The sequence below is a fragment of the Lissotriton helveticus genome, chromosome 6 (assembly GCF_964261635.1).
Source record: "Lissotriton helveticus chromosome 6, aLisHel1.1, whole genome shotgun sequence".
Taxonomy (NCBI): domain Eukaryota; kingdom Metazoa; phylum Chordata; class Amphibia; order Caudata; family Salamandridae; genus Lissotriton; species Lissotriton helveticus.
Genome location: NC_136067.1, coordinates 851,898,836 through 851,923,167, shown reverse-complemented (window position 1 = coordinate 851,923,167; position 24,332 = coordinate 851,898,836). Strand labels below are relative to the sequence as shown.

General features: G+C 46.1%; 1 protein-coding gene across 3 annotated transcripts in view; it reads left to right on the top strand.

The window, feature by feature from the left end:
* LOC144763144 (uncharacterized) overlaps positions 1-24,332 on the top strand; it is a 268,884-nt gene that overhangs the window by 236,450 nt on the left and 8,102 nt on the right. The gene's annotated exons all lie outside the window — the stretch shown is intronic.

Below are 24,332 nucleotides of genomic sequence, written 5' to 3'. Positions count from 1 at the left end.
AAATGGTCTCTAGTAAGTTTCTCTTTTATTGTCCAGCTACTTGCAATGTATTGTGCTATTAGTCTTGATGTATCATCAAAGTTATTGCAAAGTAGGCAGAATAATACCTCCCTATATGTTTGAAGACCCTTCGTTGCAATGGCCACCTCTGTGGTCACTTCTCTTACTTCCAAATATTGCGAGCATCTCAAGACAAAATGTGGCATATCTTTTTTCAGGTCACGTTTACAAATGCCTATTGAAGCTAACTTTGTCTTCCACAATATAGTTCCAGTCAGGAGTGAGCCACTCCCAACCACCCCAAATAATCTTCTCTTGTGATTTGTTAGCCTCTTCAAGTAAGACTACAGAACTAGTGATACATCAAACAATTGCCTACCCACAGTCTGTGGCCTTATCTCCTGCCATTTTTAGGTCGCGCCTGCGATTGCAGGGGCGAAAGCCCCTGCTGTCGCAAAGCGATCTATTGCAATCATTTCAGTCATTTTGCCTGTCAAGGACTAGGCAGAGACAACAGACTGTCACGAGCACGCAGCCGGCCGGAATCGGATCAGGTCACGCGCTCCGATCCCGGCCGGCTGTTCACAACACATGCACACGCAGGCACAGGCAGGCACACACGCAGGCACAGGCAGGCACACACGCAGGCACAGGCAGGCACACACGCAGGCACAGGCAGGCACACATGCAGGCACAGGCAGGCAACCACGCAGGCACAGGCAGGCAGGCACACACACACTCACCGTATCTGCCTCAGAGTGCACCCCCGCACGTTGGATCTGGTTGGGGTGTGGCTGTAAGAAGCTACCGTGGCTCAGTGGAACTACCCGTGGGATGTACTCTACTGCGAGGTGCTCTCGCAAAGGGTCAGTGGGTCTGGGATCTCACCTGTTCTGCCGCCGCTCCCAGCGCCTCTCTCCAACGTCGCTGGTTTGCCCGAATGGCCGCAGACACCTGCAGGGCTGTGTCATAGCCGGGCGCTGCACTGGGGGCCTGCGGTAAAGCCGCCACACGGGTCCGAGGCCCCAGCAGTCGCCGCCCCATGCCGGGCCGTGCAGGAAACCGCCACCGAGAGCTGTGAGCCATCTGCGGCCGCTTCCGAGGGACTGAGCAGCAACAACACACGGCGGAGCGGGAAGGTGCGCCCCGGAACGTGCATGAGTATATCCCGCACAGGCTAGCCAAAGGACAGCACTTCAGAATACAGATTGCAGGGTCGTAGAGAGCGCAGCCTTGTTAAGGATTACTGTTAACACAATGCAAAGTGTGTTCGGATAAATGTGTTCACTACTCTCCACTGATAGTGAATGAAAAAAAATCTGTTACATGCAAGTTTATTATGATTGATGAATACTGTCCTACGAGTGGGCACACTGGCAATTGTTTTATATTTTAGTTACATCTTTGATGATCATGGAAGTAATAAATCACTGTAACATGCTTTAGCTTTGACTTCTGGGTCATGTGCACCGCTTCCAAACCCCTATATCTTACAGCTTTGAGAACATTATTTTGTTTTTTTACTGGCTGCAGGGATGGTATTGCACTTGATATGGGAACACTTAACAGATATGTCACTGGCTGCTTCACAACTTTTTAGAGGTAGGTTAGGTAGGATGACCAGAAACAGAGACCAACATATGGGACATTCCACAAACACAGAACGTTGACTAACAAGTTTGCATGGACCGAGGGCACAGAATGACTGACGGCACAAAAGAAAAAAAATACCAGCATGAGGACCCAAGATGAGAACTGCAACTTGTACACAATGTATGAACTGCGGTAACTTAACTGCTTTCTGCTACAGGTTATTCAGTAGAAGCACACAAAACATGCCTCACTCTATGCTCTGTTGCCCCTCCTGGAAAACAAGTGCAAGTTCTACATTTACTGAAATTTGCCGGGAGAAAGAATGAAAAATCAGTACAGTTTCTGCAAATTTAGAATGTCTGGTCTCCCTAAAATTCGGGTGAGGCAGAATTATATTCAATAAGATTAAATTAGTTTTCAGTAAGCACTACCCAATTCAAAAAACTATTTATACAGGAATGACAATGTGTGATTATAAAAGTGGCTTAATTTTATTCTCAAATACTCGCTCTTGCCAATTTTCAACGTGTGTAAATCACCAAGCTACGAATAAGTAAAAGGCAGAACAAGACGTCTCGAGCAAATAGATTTTGCAGCACTTCCTGTCCAAACTTATCATCGAGGAGGAAGCTTCCAAATAAGTGTTAACAGAAAGCTTGTGGGTTAACTAGACCATGTATCCAAAAACATCAGTTTCTATTTCCCTGATCCAGAGCGCAACATATCAACACACAAATGTGTCTTCCAATTGATCATTTAAAAGTATTTTATTGCCAATCAGTTTAGTTATGCTTCCATTTTCTACTAATGCCAATTTCCTTCAAATTCAAACCGGCTACTAAGTTTCCTCAATGCATTAAAGAACAAGCATCGGCATAGCCAATAGGTCTCGCCTTTGGGACCTTATAAGTGTTTAACCATGCAACAGTTGATGTTGTTGCACCAAGGATATTGTGCTGGATAACTAAACACTTATAAGGTCCCAAAGGCGAGACCTATTGGCTATGCCAATGCTTGTTTCTTGGTTGTGACAGACCACAATCTTGATGTTAGTGATCTTGAGATTTGGCCAAAGTATCAATTTCAAGACTTGAATAACTAGCTTCGATTTTCCAAGCGTGCGTGTATTTTGACATGGAGGTCGAGCTTGTTTACTCCTTCCAAGCCTTGTTGAAAGGCAATTTAAAGATGACGCCAAAATGATTGCATATAATAAAGGGACCTATCTACATCTGTCCTGAATGGATCTATAGATGACCTCAAGCTCCAAGGCAGTAGTTGGATTTCCTCTTGGTAGCTGGCGCAACATCTTTCAGAACTTTCTCTTATAGGGGACAATTCTGTCCATGCCCCAGCTTTAAACCCCGTACGCTATCTGGCTTGCCGTTTTAGCTTTCACCACTTTGTTTATTTGCATGGAAAATGTATTTTTATGTTCGCTGGTAAACCATAGGATGGCATTAAACAGGACTTCATAAATTATAATTGCATTGTTTACATGCTTTTTCCAGCACAAATTACTTGATAGTGTTATGCTGAAGTGTTGAAACGAGTAAACTTCCTGCCCAGCACAAGTGTTTTCCAAAACGTATTTGTCTTTTACTTCTTTGTTAATCATCAAGCCATTTGACAGTAGTTTTCCACTGGTTGCACCCGAGCTTGTAACCCTTTTGGGGTTCTGACAGAATACAGTCATTGATGGACAAAAATATGATGACTTGATACCCCGCAATGGCAGAAACATCTTGCAAAACAAGCAACACCTCCTTCTACAAATGTTTTGAGTACAGTGAGAAAAGCAGTTGTGCAAGTAAGCAAACGTGCTTTACTCCTGTAGTAGTTGAAACTGGTCTGCTCAGCCTTCCTTTTTATGTCACTTATTTGGAAGGAAGTTCGTGTGGACAGCATCTTTATAATCGACCGTAGGGCAGTGTCACTTTTAATATTAGCAAGTTTCCACCAAAGGCTGGCCCTTACAGCAATAACTGAGGTGCAATCCAGAAGTGCCGTTTGTTTCACTCTGCTACCTTTGCGCACAATATGCGGAAACATGAAGACTTCAACGATAGTGGATATATCTTCTCTGAAGCCTCTTTGAATTTGGTTCAGTCCATTTTGCTCCTCTACCCAATCTTTCGGTGTCTTCAGAATTAGTTAGGAATACAATTTGCAATCAATGTCAACCTAAAAGGCAGTAAGCTTTGCATTTGAGAAGTAGAGTAAATAGTGCAGCGTGGTGCATTCAGGAACACTTGACAGGTAGATCTTTATCTATAGACTTACATTGGGAGTTCTAACAATAACAACCCACTTTCATTTCCTGATAGATCCCAGAGGGGGGTGCAGGCCACAAAAGTGCAAGGAATTTAACATTTCGTTATAATAATAATAATAATCTGTTTTTACTAGTGTGAGAAAGTGCCCTCTTTGTGCAAGGTTGCCCCCACTTTTTGCTGACTTGCTGATGTGCTCTGACTGTGTACCCAGGGCCTAAGTTCTTTCCCTAAAACTGCATTGAAGCCTAAACCCAGTTGGCATCTCTGGCCTCAGGTCAGCCCCTGGTAAATGGTACCTCAGGTACCCAGGGCACTGTGACCAGAGAAGGCCTCTAAGGGCTGCAGCACTTATTGTGCACCCTTAGAGGACCTGTACCCTCACACGCACACACTGCCTTTTCAGGCTGCATGTTTTGGTGCAGAACAAAGGGAAGAGTCGACATGGCACACATCCCTGTGTGCCATGCCTGCAACCCACTGCCCTAGCATAGATCAGTCACCCCTCTAGCTGGGTACATATACCAGTGGTGAGGGTACAGGTTCATGAGCCCTGTACCCCTACAGTGTCTAAGTCCATTCTTAGACATTGTAAGTACAGTGCTGCCAATAAGAGTATATGGTGCTGGGAGTTTGTCATTACGAATTCCACAGCACCATCATGGCTACACTGAAAACTGAGAAGTTTGGTATCAAACTTCTCAGCACATTAAACCCACACTGATGCCAGTGTGGGATTTAATGAAAAATGCACACAGAGGGCATCTTAGAGGTGCCCCCTGTAAACTAACCTACCACTGTGACCTCTTTTAACAGATATGTTTAGCACAACTTCACTCCATATCTTGTTCTCTTTCCTTACTCTACTGGGTCTACTAAAGACATCAGCACTCAGGATAACAAACGTTACTATGATCTCAATTTTGCACAGATACTCAGTGCAAGAGTGCACAGCCCTTCTGGGTTTCATGTCTTCCTACTTTACCTTGATAGTTGAGTGCAGGTATGTTTCCTTCTAAAGACTGGGTGATCTTGTCCCCCCTAGTTCCTGCTGTAATGCATGAATTTACTGTTTCAAGGTTTATTAACCCCTTCGCTGCTAGGCCTTTTCCCCTCCTGTGCTAAGGCTTTTTTTGGCGTTTTGGAATAGTGCGCGCTTAGGCCCTTGTAACTTTTTGACCACATAAGGTATCCACGCCAAATTTGCGTCCTTTTCTTCCAACATCATGTGGATTCTAAAGGCGCCCAGGGTTTGTGGATTCCCTTGGAGGGGTCCCAGAAATTAACCAAAATATAGTGATTTTTTTTGTTTTTTTCAGAAAAATGGGAAAAACGGGCTGCAAATGAAAGCCTCTGGGTTTTTCCCTGAAAATGGTATCAAAAAGGGTTTGTGGGGCTGAAATCTCCATTTTCTCAGCTTTTAGGGAATGACAGTCTTTTGTCAGAGAACCGAAATTTTTCACTCAGTTTTGGCATTTTTCTGGGACATAGCCTATTTTTGCTATTTTTAGAGCTTTCCACCTCCTTACAGTTAATGGTAGAAATGAGTTTGAAAGCAATAATGGATCCTGGAAAGCTTTACATTTTCGAAAAGTAGACAAAATTCTGAATTCAGAAAGGGGTCATTTGTCTAAATCCATGAAGGTTTCGTTATAGAAACTAACAGTTAGATATTGGAATAATTGAAAATTTGTTGAAAAAAACAGCCTTTTGTCTCAACGTTTTCACCTATACCTTTTTCTAATTTTGACAGCTCTTGGAAAGCAATATACCGTTACATCCGTTAGACCTTCCTGGTTGTGGGGATGTATAGGACTTGTAGTTTCACCAAGAACCCGACGAACCCAGATCCAAAAACTGAGCAGCAACTTGCAATGGTATTTTTTCATTTACTGGGTATAGAGCACTTTGTCTTGGAAAATGTATACATGGAATAATCTGTATGAAAGACACCTATGTATTTCTGAATTGGGTACAAATTATAGAGTTCAGAAACCGTTTATAATTGCACATTTTCAAAATTGGGAATACTCATACTAGCATGAGAATTATTGGTCATTTTTCAAAAAGATTTTTTTTTTACACAATGTCTTTCATTGAAAGGGAGAAATGCATGAAAGCTCAATTGGTAATAACAGTTGATTTACAAATCTGAATTACCCCAAGTGTCCCGATAAAAACGGTACCTCACTTGTGTGGGTCGGCCTTGTGCTTGCGACAGGAAACGGCGCAAAATGCAACGTGGTCACACCTAAATTTTGCAGTTACAAATTGACCCTTTATTGGCAAAGTGCCTACCTGTAGTTTTTGCACCCTAGCTCTGCCGGCACCTAGGGAAACCTAGCAAAACGCAACATGGTCGCACCTCAATTTCCCAGTGAAATTTAGCACGTTTTGGACAAAAAGACTACCTTTTGTTTTTGCGCCGTAGCTCTGCCAGCACCTATGGAAACCTAGCAAACCTATACATTTTTGAAAACTAGACACCCAGGGGAATTCAGGATGGGGTGACTCGTCTGCCTACCCCCAGGTTTTGTTACCCAGAATCCCTTGCAAACCTAAAAATTTGACAAAAAAAACACATTTTCCTCACATTTCTGTGGTGTAAAGTTCTGGAATCTGTGTGGATCAACAAATTTCCACCCACCCAGCATGCCCCCAGGTCTCCCGAAAAAAATGGTGCCTCACTTGCGTGGGTAGGCATAGTGGCTGCGACATGAAACAGCGCAAAACGCAGCATGGTCGCACCTCAATTTCCCAGTGAAATTTAGCACGTTTTGGACAAAAAGACTACCTTTTGTTTTTGCGCCGTAGCTCTGCCAGCACCTAGGGAAACCTAGCAAACCTATACATTTTTGAAAACTAGACACCCAGGGGAATTCAGGATGGGGTGACTCGTCTGCCTACCCCCAGGTTTTGTTACCCAGAATCCCTTGCATACCTAAAGATTTGACAAAAAAACACATTTTCCTCACATTTCTGTGGTGGAAAGTTCTGGAATCTGCGTGGATCAACAAATTTCCACCCACCCAGCGTGCCCCCAGGTCTCCCGAAAAAAATGGTACCTCACTTGCGTGGGTAGGCATAGTGGCTGCGACATGAAACAGCGCAATACGCAACATGGCTGCACCTCAATTTCCCAGTGAAATCTAGCACGTTTTGGACAAAAAGACTACCTTTTGTTTTTGCACCGTAGCTCTGCCAGCACCTAGGTAAACCTAGCAAACCTATACATTTTTGAAAACTAGACACCCAGGGGAATTCAGGATGGGGTGACTCGACTGCCTCCCACCAGGTTCTGTTACCCAGAATCCCTTGCAAACCGAAAAATTTTACCAAAAAAACACATTTTCCTCACATTTCTGTGGTGGAAAGTTCTGGAATCTGCGTGGATCCACAAAATTCCACCCACCCAGCGTTCCCCTAGGGCACCTGAAAAAAATTGTACCTCACTTGCGTGGATAGACATAGTGGCTGCAACAGGAAACGGTTCAAATCGTACGGTGGTGAATTTACATTACCCTATTGCAAAACTACCTTGATTTTGGGGAGGGGGGGCATCTGAGTTTGTGGCCCGGGGCTCGGTGGTATTCTTTGCAAAGTAGCAAACCCAAACCGTTCTGAAAACTAGACACCCGGGAGAGTCCAGGGAGGTATGGCATGCGTGGGTCCCCCAATGTTTTCCTACCCAGAACTCCTTGCAAACCTTAAAATTAGGTAAAAATTGCACTTTTCAAAACTTTTTGGCGTGGGATCGCCGTGCCGGCAAAAATGTCCTACCACCCAGCATTCCCCTTGTTCTCCCGAGTAAAAGGATACCTCACTTGTGTGGGTGCCCCAAAGCAGAACACGCCAAAAATGAATTTTGAAAAAAGTAGTATTTAGTAGTATTTAAGTTTTACAAATTAAGCCCCCCAGCCTGAGTCACATGCCTTGGGCCCACCCATACAAGTGAGGTATCATTTTACTCGGGAGAACAAGGGAAACGCTGGGTGGTAGGACATTTGTGCCGGCAGCGAGATCCCACCCAAAAAAGTACGGAAAAGTGAGTTTTTTGACCAAAATTTAAGGTTTGCAGGGGTTTCTGGGTAGGAAAACATTGGGGGACCCACGCATGCCATACCTCCCTGGACTCCCCCGGGTGTCTAGTTCTCAGAACTGTTTGGGTTTGGTAGTTTGCAAAGATGCCCGCCAAGCCCGGGGCCAAAAGCTCAGGTGACCCCCTCAAAAAATAAGATTGTTTGGCTAAAGGAAATTTTTTGGTCTCCACAGTAAGAATTGGGCCTTTTCCTAAAGCAGCCACTATGCCTACCCACGCAAGTGAGGTACCATTTTTATCGGGAGACCTTGGGGAACGTTGGGTGGGAGGTAATTTGTGTGAGCCTAGTGATGCCACGCTTTCCCACACTAAAACGTGTGAAAACATTGATTTTTTCCAACTAAAAATGAGGTTTGCAAGGGATTCTGGGTAAAGGAACGTTGGAGGATCCACGCAAGCCATACCTCTTTGGAAGCCCCCGGGTGTCTACTTTTCAGAAATGTGTGGGTTTGGTAGGTTTCCCTAGATGGCTGTCTCGCACGGGGCCAAAAACCCAGGTAACCCCTCTTGCAAAAGCTAGTGGACTTGACATTGTCACCATTGTCAAATTCACCAGCTTTTGCAAGAGGGGTTACCTAGGTTTCTGGCCCCGTGCGAGACAGCCATCTATGGAAACCTACCAAACCCACACATTTCTGAAAAGTAGACACCCGGGGGCTTCCAAGGAGGTATGGCTTGCGTGGATCCTCCAACGTTCCTTTACCCAGAATCCCTTGCAAACCTCATTTTTAGCTGGAAAAAATCTATTTTGTCACACGTTTTAGTGTGGGAAAGCGTGGCATCACTGGGCTCACACAAATTACCTCCCACCCAGCGTGCCCCCAGGTCTCCCGATAAAAACGGTACCTCACTTGCGTGGGTAGCCATAGTGGCTGCAACAGGAAAAGGTCCAAATCGTACGGTGGTGAATTCAAAATACCCTGAAGCAATATAACTTTGATTTTTGGGGGGGGGCACCTGAGTTTTTGGCCCGGGGCTGGGTGGTATTCTTTGGAAAGTAGCAAACCCAAACAGTTCTGAAAACTAGACACCCGGGAGAGTCCAGGGAGGTATTGCATGCGTGGGTCCCCCAATGTTTTCCTACCCAGAACTCCTTGCAAACCTTAAAATTAGGTAAAAATTGCACTTTTCAAAACTTTTTGGCGTGGGATCGCCGTGCCGGCAAAAATGTCCTACCACCTAGCATTTCCCTTGTTCTCCCGAGTAAAAGGATACCTCACTTGTGTGGGTGCCCAAAAGCAGAACACGCCAAAAATGAATTTTGAAAAAAGTAGTATTTAGTAGAATTTAAGTTTTACAAATTAAGCCCCCCAGCCTGAGTCACATGCCTTGGGCCCACCCACACAAGTGAGGTATCATTTTACTCGGGAGAACAAGGGAAACGCTGGGTGGTAGGACATTTGTGCCGGCAGCGAGATCCCACCCAAAAAAGTACAGAAAAGTGGGGTTTTTGACCAAAATTTAAGGTTTGCAGGGATTTCTGGGTAGGAAAACATTGGGGGACCCACGCATGCCATACCTCCCTGGACTCCCCCGGGTGTCTAGTTCTTAGAACTGTTTGGGTTTGGTAGTTTGCAAAGATGCCCGCCAAGCCCCGGGCCAAAAGCTCAGGTGACCCCCTCAAAAAATAAGATTGGTTGGCTAAAGGAAATTTTTTGGTCTCCACAGTAAGAATTGGGCCTTTTCCTAAAGCAGCCACTATGCCTACCCACGCAAGTGAGGTACCATTTTTATCGGGAGACCTTGGGGAACGCTGGGTGGGAGGTAATTTGTGTGAGCCCAGTGAAACCACGCTTTCCCACACTAAAACGTGTGAAAACATTGTTTTTTTCCAGCTAAAAATGAGGTTTGCAAGGGATTCTGGGTAAAGGAACGTTGGAGGATCCACGCAAGCCATACCTCCTTGGAAGCCCCCGGGTGTCTACTTTTCAGAAATGTGTGGGTTTGGTAGGTTTCCCTAGATGGCTGTCTCGCACAGGGCCAAAAACCCAGGTAAACCCTCTTGCAAAAGCTAGTGGACTTGACATTGTCACCATTGTCAAATTCACCAGCTTTTGCAAGAGGGGTTACCTGGGTTTCTGGCCCCGTGCGAGACAGCCATCTATGGAAACCTACCAAACCCACACATTTCTGAAAAGTAGACACCCGGGGGCTTCCAAGGAGGTATGGCTTGCGTGGATCCTCCAACGTTCCTTTACCCAGAATCCCTTGCAAACCTCTTTTTTAGCTGGAAAAAATCAATTTTTTCACACGTTTTAGTGTGGGAAAGCGTGGCATCACTGGGCTCACACAAATTACCTCCCACCCAGCGTGCCCCCAGGTCTCCCGATAAAAACGGTACCTCACTTGCGTGGGTAGCCATAGTGGCTGCAACAGGAAAAGGTCCAAATCGTACGGTGGTGAATTCAAAATACCCTGAAGCAATATAACTTTGATTTTTTTTTGGGGGGGGGCACCTGAGTTTTTGGCCCGGGGCTGGGTGGTATTCTTTGGAAAGTAGCAAACCCAAACAGTTCTGAAAACTAGACACCCGGGAGAGTCCAGGGAGGTATGGCATGCGTGGGTCCCCCAATGTTTTCCTACCCAGCACTCCTTGCAAACCTTAAAATTAGGTAAAAATTGCACTTTTCAAAACTTTTTGGCGTGGGATCGCCGTGCCGGCAAAAATGTCCTACCACCCAGCGTTCCCCTTGTTCTCCCGAGTAAAATGATACCACACCTTAACAGAGTTACTCAAAAGTAAAACATTCAAGCACGGCTATCTATTCCTCAAAGACACACACATACAGGTTGGATTTGGCACGAGGGCGAGTGATGGTTCAGTACATGAAATGTTATTAACAAGATATTTCAAAAAAATTCAATGCTCTGTCAATAAATAAATGCATAAAAACTGAACCAGTGACTCGCAACTCGTGAGCTGTAAAGCCACGACAAGGCACCAACCGTTTTACAGGCCATTCACGCACCTTTCATACCTGATACAAACCAGACCATTGACACCATCCGAATGGAAAAGCAACACATAACAACAATCACAATAAGGGACAAGGTACACCCTACTGCAGAAAGAGAAAAAAAACAATTATTACTGCACACCCATCTAATCCGCAAGCACACACACATACTGGTTGGATTTGGCACGAGGGTGAGTGATGATTCAGTACATACAATTGTATACGCAAGTAATTTCACAAAAATGAAATACACTGTGTATAATTGAAAGTATGATAAACTGAACCACTGACTCACAGCTCGTGAGCTGTAAAGCCACGTCAAGGCACCAACCTCTTTACAGGCCATTCATACACCTTTCGTACGCATCACACATACAAAACATTCACACCGCCAGCCGCGGACCCATCACATTTCAACACTCACACCAGCAAACAGCGCCATTCAAGGGCCCATCACTTTCACACGCCCACATTTCTGACACTGCAACTACACAAAATGATGGACTGTGTGGAGTGTCACTCAACTAGCAGTGTGTGTAGTGACCAACAGAAAGTAACTACTCACACACCGCCTGCCGAGCGCCAGTCCACCCACACCACCATCCAAGCACCAGACCATGCACACCGCCAGCCAAACACCACTCAGCACACACCGACAGCCAAGTACCACTCCACACACACCACCAGCCAAGCATCACTCCACGCACACCACCAGCCAAGCGCCACTCCACAAACACACCAGCCAAGCACCACTCCGTGCACAGACAGCCAAGTACCACTCCACGCACACCGTCCAGCCAAGCACCACTCCACACACACCGCCAGCCAAGCACCTCTCCGTGCACAGACAGCCAAGTACCACTCCATGCACACCACCAGCCAAGCGCCCCTCCACACACACCACCAGCCAAGCACCACTCCACGAACACCACCAGCCAAAGACAAATCCAAACACAACACCAGGCAAGCGCAAGAGCACGCACACCGCCAACCAAACACCAGACCACGCACACCGCCAGTCAAGCACCAGTCCGCAGACACCGCCAGACAAGCACCAGTCCACAGACACCGGCAGCCAAGCGCCAAACCATGCACACAGTCAGACAATGGACACTACACGCAAACCAACATCATACTTTAGTTTTTTTTTTTTTAATAAAAGAGAAACAAAAACAAATTGCAAATTGATACAAATCTACTAACTCGACAACTAAATCTAAAAAGACTACACAAATACAAACTTTGAAACTGAACAATAAGTTTTACAGAATAAAGACCAACCAGTTCACTTTACCACTCATTGATACTCCCAAAAATTCTTTTGCGTGTGGTACAATCTAAAACAAGCAGGTACACACAGCCCGGGGTTTGAAGGGCAGTCGGGGCAGTACATGCGAACCTCTTTCCGCAAACCTCTTCGCCAACAGACTCTACATCTCCGACTGGGAAAGTCTTTTGAGGTTGTAGGAGGAATTGTATCAGGAAAGTGGCGATCTTTCAATCTGGCAACATCCTCCACCACTCCAACTCTAGGAACACTTGCCTGTTCCACTAAAACAAGGCTGCCTATTACAGACTCCTGAAACTTTACAAAAGTCATCTTTGACTGGGGACAAGATTTCTGGAACACAACAAAAGCATTGAAGGTTGCCAAGTGGAAAAGATGGATAGCCAACTTCTTGTACCAAATGTAAGCTTTACGAAGAGCAGCATACGGTTCCAACCTCTGATCAACTCTGTCAACACCACCCATGTACTTATTGTAGTCCAGTATGCACACAGGTTTGCGCACTTCTGCAACCTGACCCCAAACAGTCCGCGGTTCAGTGCTTTCATCATATATTGTAGTCAACATGTAGACATCTCTCCTGTCTGTAAACTTCACAGCTAGAAGCTCCTCACAACGCAATGCACTGCACTGTCCCCGAGCAAGCTTTCGACAAACAAGTTCTTTTGGGAAACCTTTACGGTTTGAGCGGATTGTGCCACAAACAACAGTGTCCACTTTGGCCAATTCCCTGAACAACCGCACACCAGTGTAGAAGTTATCGACATACAAATGATGGCCTTTGTTAAACAATCCACGACCAAGTTCCCACACAATTTTCTCAGTCACTCCAAAAGTCGACGGACAACCAGGGGGGTTAATCCTGGATTCCTTACCAGTGTACACCCTGAAATTAGAGACATATCCAGTCTCACTGTCACACAGCATATACAGTTTGATTCCATAGCGTGCCCTCTTACTAGGAATGTATTGCCGAAATACCAAGCGGCCCTTGAACAACAGCAAAGACTCATCCACTGCAATTTCTTTCCCAGGATAAAGGATCTCAGAAACTCGATCAACCAAATGATCAATGACAGGCCGAATCTTGAAAAGACGGTCACAATCAGGGTGATCTCGTGGCAAAGCAAGACTATTGTCAACAAAATGCATCATCCGCAGCAGAAGCAAATACCTATCACGACTCATGACTGCCGGAAATATAGCTGTTGCCATCAAGGGACTAGTAGACCAATATGAAGCCATTGATGGTTTCCTAAGCAAGCCCATCAAAAAAGTTAAACCCAAAAACTTTTTCATCTCCTCCAAATTTGTGGGAGTCCACCGGGTAGCTCTAGCGTGGGGCTTAAGGCTGGCACTGTTCACCCTCAAAAAATGTTCAGCATACAAATTAGTCTGCTCTACAATCTCTGCCAAAAACACATCATCCATAAACAACTTGAAAAAATCAATAGGCAAAAAGTTTTCAGTGTTCACCCTACAACCTGTAACACCAGTAAATTCAAGCAATGCCGGCTGCACCATGCCTGGTGCAACCCAGAGGTCAGAACTTTCATCGTCAAGTCTTGCAGCCGCAGGCCGCCACCCAGCTGCCTCTTGTCTCACTACACCAACTGGAAGTCTAGCAGCCCGAGGCTGAAGCCCAGATGTCTCTTGCCGCACTATTGGCAGAGCAATGTCCTCCGCAACCACAGGCACAACAATGTCCTCCACAACCACAACCACAGCAATGTCCTCCCCAACCACAGGCACATCATCCACACCAAAAGTAGCTTCATAAAAAAAAAAAGTAAAGTCCACATTTGTAAAGCGCACAATCACCCGTAAGGGTCTCTAGGCGCTGGGGGGCCGTCGGGAAGATTAAGCGAGCTATTGCCCAGAGTCACATGGTGCTGGGCTAACCTGCCGCCGGAGCCGGGGATCGAACCGTGGTCCCCAGATTCCAGCGTCAGTCGCCCTGGCCGCGGCGCCACACCTCTCCCTCAAAGTGTCTTCATCATCAGATGAAGCCATGTGTAGAGAAAACTCACTACCTGAATCTTCACCTCCCACCTCTGGCTCAGAATCAGAGTCAGACTCTGGACCATGGTCAGAGGAAGAATCAAAAAGCATTCCAACAACTTGCTGAGCAGTAATCCGGCAGCTAGCCATTATCCTTACAAATAAAGGAGTCTGCACAAACAACTCAACAACCCCAACACTGCGCAAAGTAAGATAAAAAATGTAAGACTTTTTCACAAAAAACTATATTTAGAAAAAATATACAATTCACTTACAAGACACAACTACACTCACCAGCACCTACTCTGCAAAGACACAGCAAATAGGCAACGATATCCCACTAGAAAGAAGAAAAAAAACTTACATCTACAGAAGGACACATCAAAAACAAATGCAAAACATGTTTTACAATCACAACAAACAGAAACAAAACATACTCGTGTTACTACACACTTTGCAAAATAAACAATTACATTACAATTGAACAAAAAAAGGTCTCTTACTAAACACATGCAACTACAGAAACAGCAGAACAACAGAACCACCAGTAACAGAACCACACACTGCAACAATCTAAAGAGAAAAAAAAACAATACACATTAGAAGAAACAAAAACAACACACATTACAACAGGCTATGTCACAGGGTATGTCACAAATGGGGTGTCTGTCCCCAAGGGGGGAAGATTATAAATCATTATAAACGTGGCCCCCCTGGAAGCAACCCTACGGAGGGCAGAGAGGCCAAATAAAGACACGGCAGAACATACAGAAAACAAATGGGCCCAAGGAAGCAACCCTTGGCCAAGGGGTCGCTCCCTATAAAAAACAAAAACCTGGAGTATAGTGGGCTTTTCTATCCCCCCCACCCCTCCCTGGGACCAGAAACTGTAAAAAAAAAACAGCCACTCCGTCCCCAGGGGGGGCAGAATAGCCAACAATATTTATAATGCCCCCTGGAAGCGACCCTTGCCCAAGGGGTCGCTTCCTTTATAAATATACTAAAATCCCTGGTGTCTAGTGGGCTTTTCTACCCCCCCTGGGTCCAGATGTGGCCCAAAAAACGGCTGATCTGCCCCCAGGGGGGGCAGACAAGTCTAAAAAAAATTATGGGCCACTAGGAAGCGACCCTTCCCCAAGGGGTCGCTTCCTTTACAATTATAAATAAATCCCTGGTGTCTAGTGGGCTTTTCTGCCCCCCCCCCCCCGGGTCCAGATCACGCGCTAACATGGGCGATCTGCCCCCAGGGGGGGGGCAGAAAAGTCTACACTACATTTTGATGGCCCTGAAAGCGACCCTTGCCCAAGGGGTCGCTTCCTTTACGAATAAAAACACAATCCCTGGTGTCTAGTGGGCTTTCCTGCCCCCCCCCTGGGTCCAGATTCCCGAATAAAACGGTTGATCTGCCCCCAGGGGGGGCAGAAAAGTCTAAACGAATAAAAAATGCCCCAGGAAGCGACCCTTTCCCAAGGGGTCGCTTCCTTTTATCAAAAAAAATAATCCCTGGTGTCTAGTGGGCTTTTCTGCCCCCCCTGGGTCGAGATCGCTCGCAAAAACGAGCGATCTCGACCCAGGGGGGCAGAAAAGTCTGAATAACAAAATGATGGCCCTAGGAAGCGACCCTTGCCCAAGGGGTCGCTTCCTTTTATGAAAAAAAACATCCCTGGTGTCTAGTGGGCTTTTCTGCCCCCCCGGGTTGAGATCGCTCGCTAAAACGAGCGATGTCGACCCAGGGGGGGCAGAAAAGTCTGAATTACAAAATTATGGCCCTAGGAAGCGACCCTTGCCCAAGGGGTCGCTTCCTTTTATGAAAAAAAACATCCCTGGTGTCTAGTGGGCTTTTCTGCCCCCCCTGGGTCGAGATCGCTCGCTAAAACGAGCGATGTCGACCCAGGGGGGCAGAAAAGTCTGACTTATAAAAATTTAGCCCCTGGAAGCGACCCTTGCCCAAGGGGTCGCTTCCTTTTCAGACAAAAACATCCCTGGTGTCTAGTGGGGGCATTACTGGTGCAGGATCGCGACGCTGTGCGCGATCCTGAACCAGGAATGCCCTGCATTGGGACATCAGGGGAGAGGAAACAGTGTTTCCTCCCCCCCCGATGCCTCAAGGCACCGAGAAATGGCCCCCCCGCCCCACCGGAGAGCAGAAACCTTACCTGCTAGCTGGACGCGCTGGAAAGAAATGGCTTCCAGCGCGTCCAGCACTTCCTGATGACGTCGGCGTGCGCGACAGTGCGCTGACGTCACCAGGAAGTGCGGGGGGAGCAGCGCGAAGTCTTCCGCTGCCACCCCCCAAAAAACAAACACGATCGGAGCCCCAGGGGGGGGAGCGACAGCGCTCCCCCCGAGGGCTGTACTGATGACGGAGCGGTTCCGTCATCAGCACAGCCCAACCGATGCTGATGACGGAACCGCTCCGTCATCAGCATCGAAGGGGTTAAACGTTCAAAAATGGTCTTCTGATCATTTCTGTTTGCTGCGAATGTACGATTAAGTTCCTTTTCCTTGATTGACCCCAGATTTTTCAGTGTTTGAGTCATGAATGGGTTCACTAAAATGCCAGCAACAAAACTCCCCATGACCTCTCTCAGTTGAGTTGTTTGAGAGATACATGCTCTACATTGGGTTGCCACCATTTCAGTGCTTGATGGGAAGGTAGGTCTTAGTCATATTAAATCTTTCCAATTCTCAGATTCTTCAATCCATCTCCCAAATTCCTGTGTTACATGCATTCTTAGTCTGCACTTAAGTGCACAGAAAGCGAGGAACGGAAGCACAGTTGCACAAAAATGTGTTGAAACTGAGAACTGTAGGCTAATGTTGAAATCTTTATAGACAGTAATAATATACAACATTTGTGCGGATTATTACAGTCAGTGACTCAGCAAATCATCACATTCGAAACTGAGATTCACTCGTCCATCCTAGCTGCCAGTGAAAGCATACAGTATATGACAACAAGAGAGGCAAGCAAGGAGAATGCACTACAGGTGTCAATACAAGTTATATGATGTGTCAATGCTTCCTCTGCCAATTTTAGCCATACAAGTCATCCAGTAAATATGGCAATGATTCTGATCCTATCAACAACAAAAAAACATGGGCATGGCTGACACGGTTCTCACAGTTAGTTGAAGATGTCCATTGCTCGACCATATAAACTGCTGGTGCATCTGCACTGTAGAGATTAGCAACTTTTGCAATGAAGTTGAATGTTTAAATTCATATTTAATGCTTTTTGCACTTGGGGTAAATGCTTCTAGGCTGCATGTAATGCAATAGTTGCAAGAAAAGGTCAAACATAGATATTCAAGGCAGGTGTGGCTGTAGATACACATGCTATGCATACTCATGCTGTCTAGTGTTGGGTCCAGATGTATGCAAGTTGTTTTTCTTCAAAGAAGTCTTTCAAGTCACAAGGTAAGGTGACTCCTCCTCTTGGTACTAGTGTGCATGGGCATCAACTCCATTGTTAGATTGTTTTCTTTCTGCCATTGGGTTCAAACGTGTTTTCTTTCTGCCATCGGGTTCAGACGTGTATTACGGCACTCCGGTTTGAGACCGTTTTCACCGTCTTTTCGGTGCGTAATCCACTCTACCCTCGTCTGTATTGTTTTGAACATATTTTCCTCCCTCACGTATTGAAATTCGGAAGAGACTCATTAGTCGGGTCGGAACCTTCCGATTGCGGCCTTCAGTACTCGCCCTTCTGGTCTACCTTACTCTCATTCGACTCCATCGATGATACTCTTCTGATGGAACGGACTCTGTTTCGATTCTGCCCCCAGTGCCATTCCAAGTACCAGCAACCGACCTTCGCGACATCTGCAATCTGTGCTTATCCCCAGGGTGCAGAGAAGAAAATTGTGAGGGCTGTCGGTTGTTTCTTTCAAAAAATTACCTGCGGGACCATCGAGCATGACGCAGAGAAATGCAGGGACGTGAAATCGAACACATGCCCCATATCTTCCGACAGGAAGATCTCAAACCAGAAGAGGAAAATCTCAAGACCTCTGTGGCAGAAGACAGAGGCCTTTTCGGTTCAAGATTCAGACTCTGACTTGGAGATCAACTTGGAGTCACATGATCTGCCGCCGGGTGAAGGTGCCATGAGTACTTAAACCCCACACCTGCCTACACTCAAACTTTTCAGCTTCCACAAAACACCTGGCCCACCCCTGCCATCTCACCATAGTTGACACAGAGAGTAAGCTTCGGCTGACCCGCCTTCGGGCTCGGCACCGAAAACGCATGTGAAGCCTTTCGGTTCCGCACTGAGCCGAGATTCCAACTCTTTGGCTCCTACCGATTTGGTTCTGAAAGTCAAAACTGGTTTGGTTCTGAAAATCTGCTCCTGCTACACTCCTGGAGCCCATTGTAGAGACAATGTAGGAAAGACACATCCGAAACAAAAACACCTATGAAGAAGAAAAAAGGACAAGACTACCAATCCGCTGCACCATGTTCCTCCTTCTCCATTTCCCATACCACCACCTGTACCTCCTGCAGTTCACTCACCATAGAATCCCTTAAATATTACATCCCTGGGATCTCCACATACAGATCCTGATGCAGATGGGTGGAGGGATGATGACACTTATGGTGCACCACCAGACCCCTGTCAGGATTACGACATTGACCCCCCCCCCCCAACCAGGGGATACAGATCCAGACCTATACCCTGCCAAACCCTCACTTCCTGATGATACTACATCAAATCAGGAGATCATTGCTAGGGCGGTAGTGTACCGTGGGGTTACACTAAATATGGAATCCATGGAAGAAGATTTTTAATTTGATTATTTGTGCACCACACATAGGGCGTCTCAATCTCTTCCAATGCTCAAAGTCATGAAGTACCATGCAGATAAGATTTTTAAGGTTCCTGCACGGGCTGCCAATATTACCCCTGGGAGAAACACAAAATGTAAAGCTGCACCATCTGATTTAATTTTTATTCGAGGCCAGATTCCACCAGACTCCTTAGTCATTTTGAATGCACGTCAACCTGCAAACTCACAAACTACAGTAGACGTACCATCTCCTGATAAGGGATCCAAACCTATTGATGTGTCAGGCAAACGGGTTGCTGCACCATCCGCCAATCTTTGGCGAATTGCAAACACACGGGGCTGTTGGACAGACATGACAGAACTCAAAGGGGTGAGATTGTGGAACTCCCAGAGGAACATAAAAAATGGCAAGAACTGGTTCAGCAAGAAAAGTTAATTTCCAACTCCTCCATTACATGTGCACTGGACTCTGCGGATACTGGCGCCAGGGGCATCAATACAAGTGTCTTCCTCCGGAGGCATGCCTAGCTGCGTATCTCTGGATTTAAGTCAGAAGTCCAGAAAACTTTATTAAACATCACTCTTCAGCCCACAAGTAGATGCGGCCTTGGAAAAGATGAAAAAAGATATTGCAGTTGCCAGATCTATAGGGGCACTTCAAACGCCCACTCCTCAGGGCTCTTTTTGTTGTTCCTCTTATAGAGCAGGTTCCAAAGCAACGTCTGCAGATGCCTCTGCATCCTCTGTAAGGTCAGAAACCCAATTTGTGGACAGAGGATAATTCAGAGGTAACTACAGGGGTAACAACTTCAAAGGTCGGGGCAAACGTACACCAACCCGTAATGCCCCATCCGGCAATTAACAGTTACTTACTTATTCTCTCCCTCCCACCCCCCACATCATTCTGCACCTGTCGGGGGTTTGTTACAATAGTTTCTTCACACCTGGCAGTCCATAACATGGGACCGGTGGGTGTTGGACATTATCCAACATGGTTATTGCCTGGGGAGCTCATCAGCACTCCTCTCAATATTCCATCTCGCACCCACAGACTCTCTCTAGAACATCAACAATTGTTCAAATAAGAAGTGCAAACTCTCTTATTCAAAGGAGCCATAGAGCCAGTTCCTCTACAACAGCAAGGGTTTATTTATTGGGAGATTTATTGAGCGCACAAATACCTGTAGGTGTCTCGCGCTTATGAATAGATTGACTGTAAGGTAGAAATTATTGATTGAAAAGCCAAGTCTTTAACTGCTTGCGCAAAGTTAGCAAGGATGTGCTGGTCTTGATTTGGTAAGGTAGGCTGTTCCAGAGTTTGGCCGTTGAAATTGTAAAAGATCTGTCACCCCATGATTTATTTATTTATTTAGAAGGTTTTATAGAGCGCGAACCAGACCCTTGCGGGTATCAGAGCGCTTTACAGGCAGTGAGGAAAAATTATAAATCAGGTACACAAAGAATCAAACCAATATAAGTGTAAAAACTGTGCAAGCAAACATCAAACAAATGTGGTAGAACAAATATACTAACACGTTATTCAAGTAAGATAGAGAGTTTTTGGGACCTCCAAGAGGCTTGCTGTGGAGGAACGAAGAGATCGTGTCGGCCTGTAGGGACATAGGGAATGTCTCAGGAAAGCTGGTCCAGAAGCGTGAATTGCTTTAAAAGCAATGCATAAAGCTTTGAACTTTGTTCTGTGTCTTACCGGCAGCCAATGGAGCTCTCTGATGACTTTAGAAATAGGTTTAAACTAGGGTGTCCCTGTAACCAGTCTGGCTGCCGCATTCTGCACCAGCTGCAGTTTATTCATTACTCTTTCTTGGGCGTTAACAAGGAGTCCATTGCAATAGTCGATGCGTGACATCACCAGAGTGCTGACTAGAGTTTTAATCTTGTTGATAGGGAGGTAGGGGTGAAGTTTCCTAATTTATTGTGAAGAACGAGGAGGAAACCACTGCGTTTGCATGATGCATAAATGACAATTTACTGTGAAAAATGACCCCCAGATTTCTAACCTTGGCAACCGGGGTGGGAGGGGGTCCAAGGTCTGCTGGCCACCACGTAGGAGACCAGACCGGAGAGAGATTGCCGAAGACCATAACCTCTGTTTTATCCGAGTTTAGTTTGAGGCAATTCTCAGTCATCCACTCACTTATTGGAAATTACGGGCCACTTTCTGTCCATTGTTATTAACAGCCAACACCAGTTGAGTATCGTCTGCGTATGATGTTAAAGACAGATGATGTGATTTAATGGTCCTCGCCAAGTCAGACACATAGATGTTGAAAAGTGTCGGACTTAGCGAGGATCCCTGGGGAACACCGCAAGGTAAGACAAATGGTGACGAGTTAAATTTGCCAAAGGATACAGACTGTTCACGATTAGCAAGGAAGGAGGAAAGAAGGGGTATAGCACTTTGTGAAATTCCTGTTGCCGTGACACGGTCGATCAAAATAACATCGACCGTGTCAAAGGCTGCAGATAGGTCTAGTAGTATGAGAACTGCAGCCCCCCCACCATCTAAAATCATCCTGATTTCGTCGGAAGCTTTAATTAGGGCGGTTTCTGTCCCATGTCCTCTCCTGAATCCGAATTGAGAGTCATCTAAACAGTTGTTTTCATCTATGCAGTCTGAGATCTGCACGTTCATGATTTTTTCCACAATTTTAGCTGCAAATGAGAGGCAGGCTATGGGCCTGTAGCTTGTGACATTAGTGGGATCAAGGGTTCTTTTTTTGATTAGAGGTTTAATAACAGGTTTTTTTCCAGATGGAGGGGAATACACCTGATTCAAACATAGCATTAAAGATATCAGTGAGCTTGTAGCCAATAATCTCAGGTGATAATTTGAGTATAGATGGAGGGCAAGGATCGTCCGGGGAGCCAGAGTTGATGGTCATAAGAAGGTGGGATACCAATTCTGGGTATACTTGGCTAAAATTCTGGAAATTCGGATTAGCTATAGTGTCAATGGCGCAGGTCGTAGTTTCAGGATTGCATTTAAAGACTGTTGGTGAGGGTAGAAGGAGATCGGTAGGAGTTTGTATCTTAAAATGCGAATAGATTGCACAGACTTTTCCTTGAAAATAAGTTGCCACGGAATCACACATGTCTTGAGTGGTATCTACAGAGACAGGTTTGTCTTGTCCCGATAGATGTGTGACCACCTGATAGAGGTGTTTAGCTGAGTTGTGCGCCAATTTAATTTGACTGGTGTAAAATGTACTTTTTTCAAGGATGACCAAGTGTTTATATTTGGACAGTTTTTGTTTGTAGCATAATCTCTCAGCAGGATCGTAGTGTAGTCGCCATTTGCGTTCTTGCCGTCTACAACTTTGTTTTTCAAGCCTGAGGGTCTGGTTGACCAGGGGGCAGAACTAGAGACCCTATTAGTGGATCTTTTCTTAGTGGGCACTGTTACATCAACTGTATCCTGAATCCAGTTAGTGTAATTGATGGCCGCCATCTCGGGATCGGATATAGCAGATATCTGGGAGGCATGCAGTTTAGAGTTGAATTCGGCCACATCGATACTCTTCCATGCTTTAAAATTTATGGGAGTGGCGGGTTTACTGGGCATAATGAAGCTAATCTTAGTTTTAATTTCAAATAGGACCGCAGAATGATCTGTCCATGTTAAGGGGAGAGTATCTTCTAGGGTAAGTAGGTTATGGTTTGAAAAAAGGCCGTCTAGTGTGTGTCCCGCGGAATGGGTTGGGGATAGAACTAGTTGCCTTAGGCCAAACGTTTTATTTTCAGAGAGAAGGGCCATAATGTCTGGATTGTCATGAACCTCCAGATGAAAATTAAAATCTCCCCGGATGGTGAAATTGTTTTCCCCTGCTACGGGTTCAAGGAGGCAGCCCAAGGTGGACAGAAAAGCAGTACGAGGACCGTGGGGGGCGATAGAGAAGAATGCCTTTGAATGAATTCGAGTAAGGAGTTAAAAAGGTAAAGTTGACTGCTTCACAGGTAGTTGTAGGGACGGGTTCTGTACACAGTGTGAGGTTGTTGCGGTGGATAATGGCGAGGCCTCCTCCTTTTTTGGGTGTTCTGTCGAGCCTAATGTTCGAGAAGCCCTCAGAAGATGCTGTGGCAAAATCTGGACCACATGAAGGATCTCCCCAGGTTTCCATTAAAGTTAAAAAAAGGATATCTAGCTCTCACAAGCTCTGGTGCATCACAGGACTAGCGCTGCATTTTGTGCAGCTCCGCGTGCATATTTTAAAACTACCTCTTTTTGTCTATTTTGTTGATTTAATTTTCACATTACCCTGCTTTTAATTGGCCTTGCATACTCGCACCTCTGTCCCGCTTACCTGCACTCTAATTTGGGAAGTACACCGCATTTCGCGGGTCCCTCGCCCTGTCTCGTGTGGCGGACATCTTTGGTGGGGCACACGCCCGGCGGCGCTTCATGCTCCCAGCGGTCTAGTCGTCGCTAGGAGGCTAGACCAGCATAAAGCAAGGCAACCTCAGGTGAGCGCTCTCACAAGCTCTGGTGCATCACAGGACTAGCGCTGCATTTTGTGCAGCTCCGCGTGCATATTTTAAAACTACCTCTTTTTGTCTATTTTGTTGATTTAATTTTCACATTACCCTGCTTTTAATTGGCCTTGCATACTCGCACCTCTGTCCCGCTTACCTGCACTCTAATTTGGGAAGTACACCGCATTTCGCGGGTCCCTCGCCCTGTCTCGTGTGGCGGACATCTTTGGTGGGGCACACGCCCGGCGGCGCTTCATGCTCCCAGCGGTCTAGTCGTCGCTAGGAGGCTAGACCAGCATAAAAGCAAGCCATGCTGACGCGCAGCGGTAACGCGCAGCGGGATCGCCGGAGTTACGCCTGAGTTCAGACCGTCTGCGCCCGTCTGCGCCCGTCCGCGCTGAGGACGGGCTGCAGGACGGGCAGTACACTGACATCTTGTACTCTAGCTCAGGTAGGTTACCCCACGATATTCCTGCTAATCGTTTAATGTATTCCAATTTTAGCTTACGTTCCTTGCGACCCCTTATATCCGCTTCTTTTACGTCTTGTACTCTGCCCACCCATTATTTCACCTGTGCTGGCTGTGGCTTTTCCACCGGTAAGATGTTGCTTTCAAAGACACAAATGACTAAGACGCATCACCGGGGTAAAAGGAAGCCCACTAAGAAACTTTTAGCCTCCCTTCCTCTCCAATTTTGGAGTATAAATTGTAGATCGCTCCCTAAAAATAATTTCAATTTATTTGACTTTATAAATGATGAGTCGCCAGACGCATTGTTTTTGACTGAGACCTGGCTGCACGAAAGCTCAGGACCTGACATTGCTATAGCCGTTCCC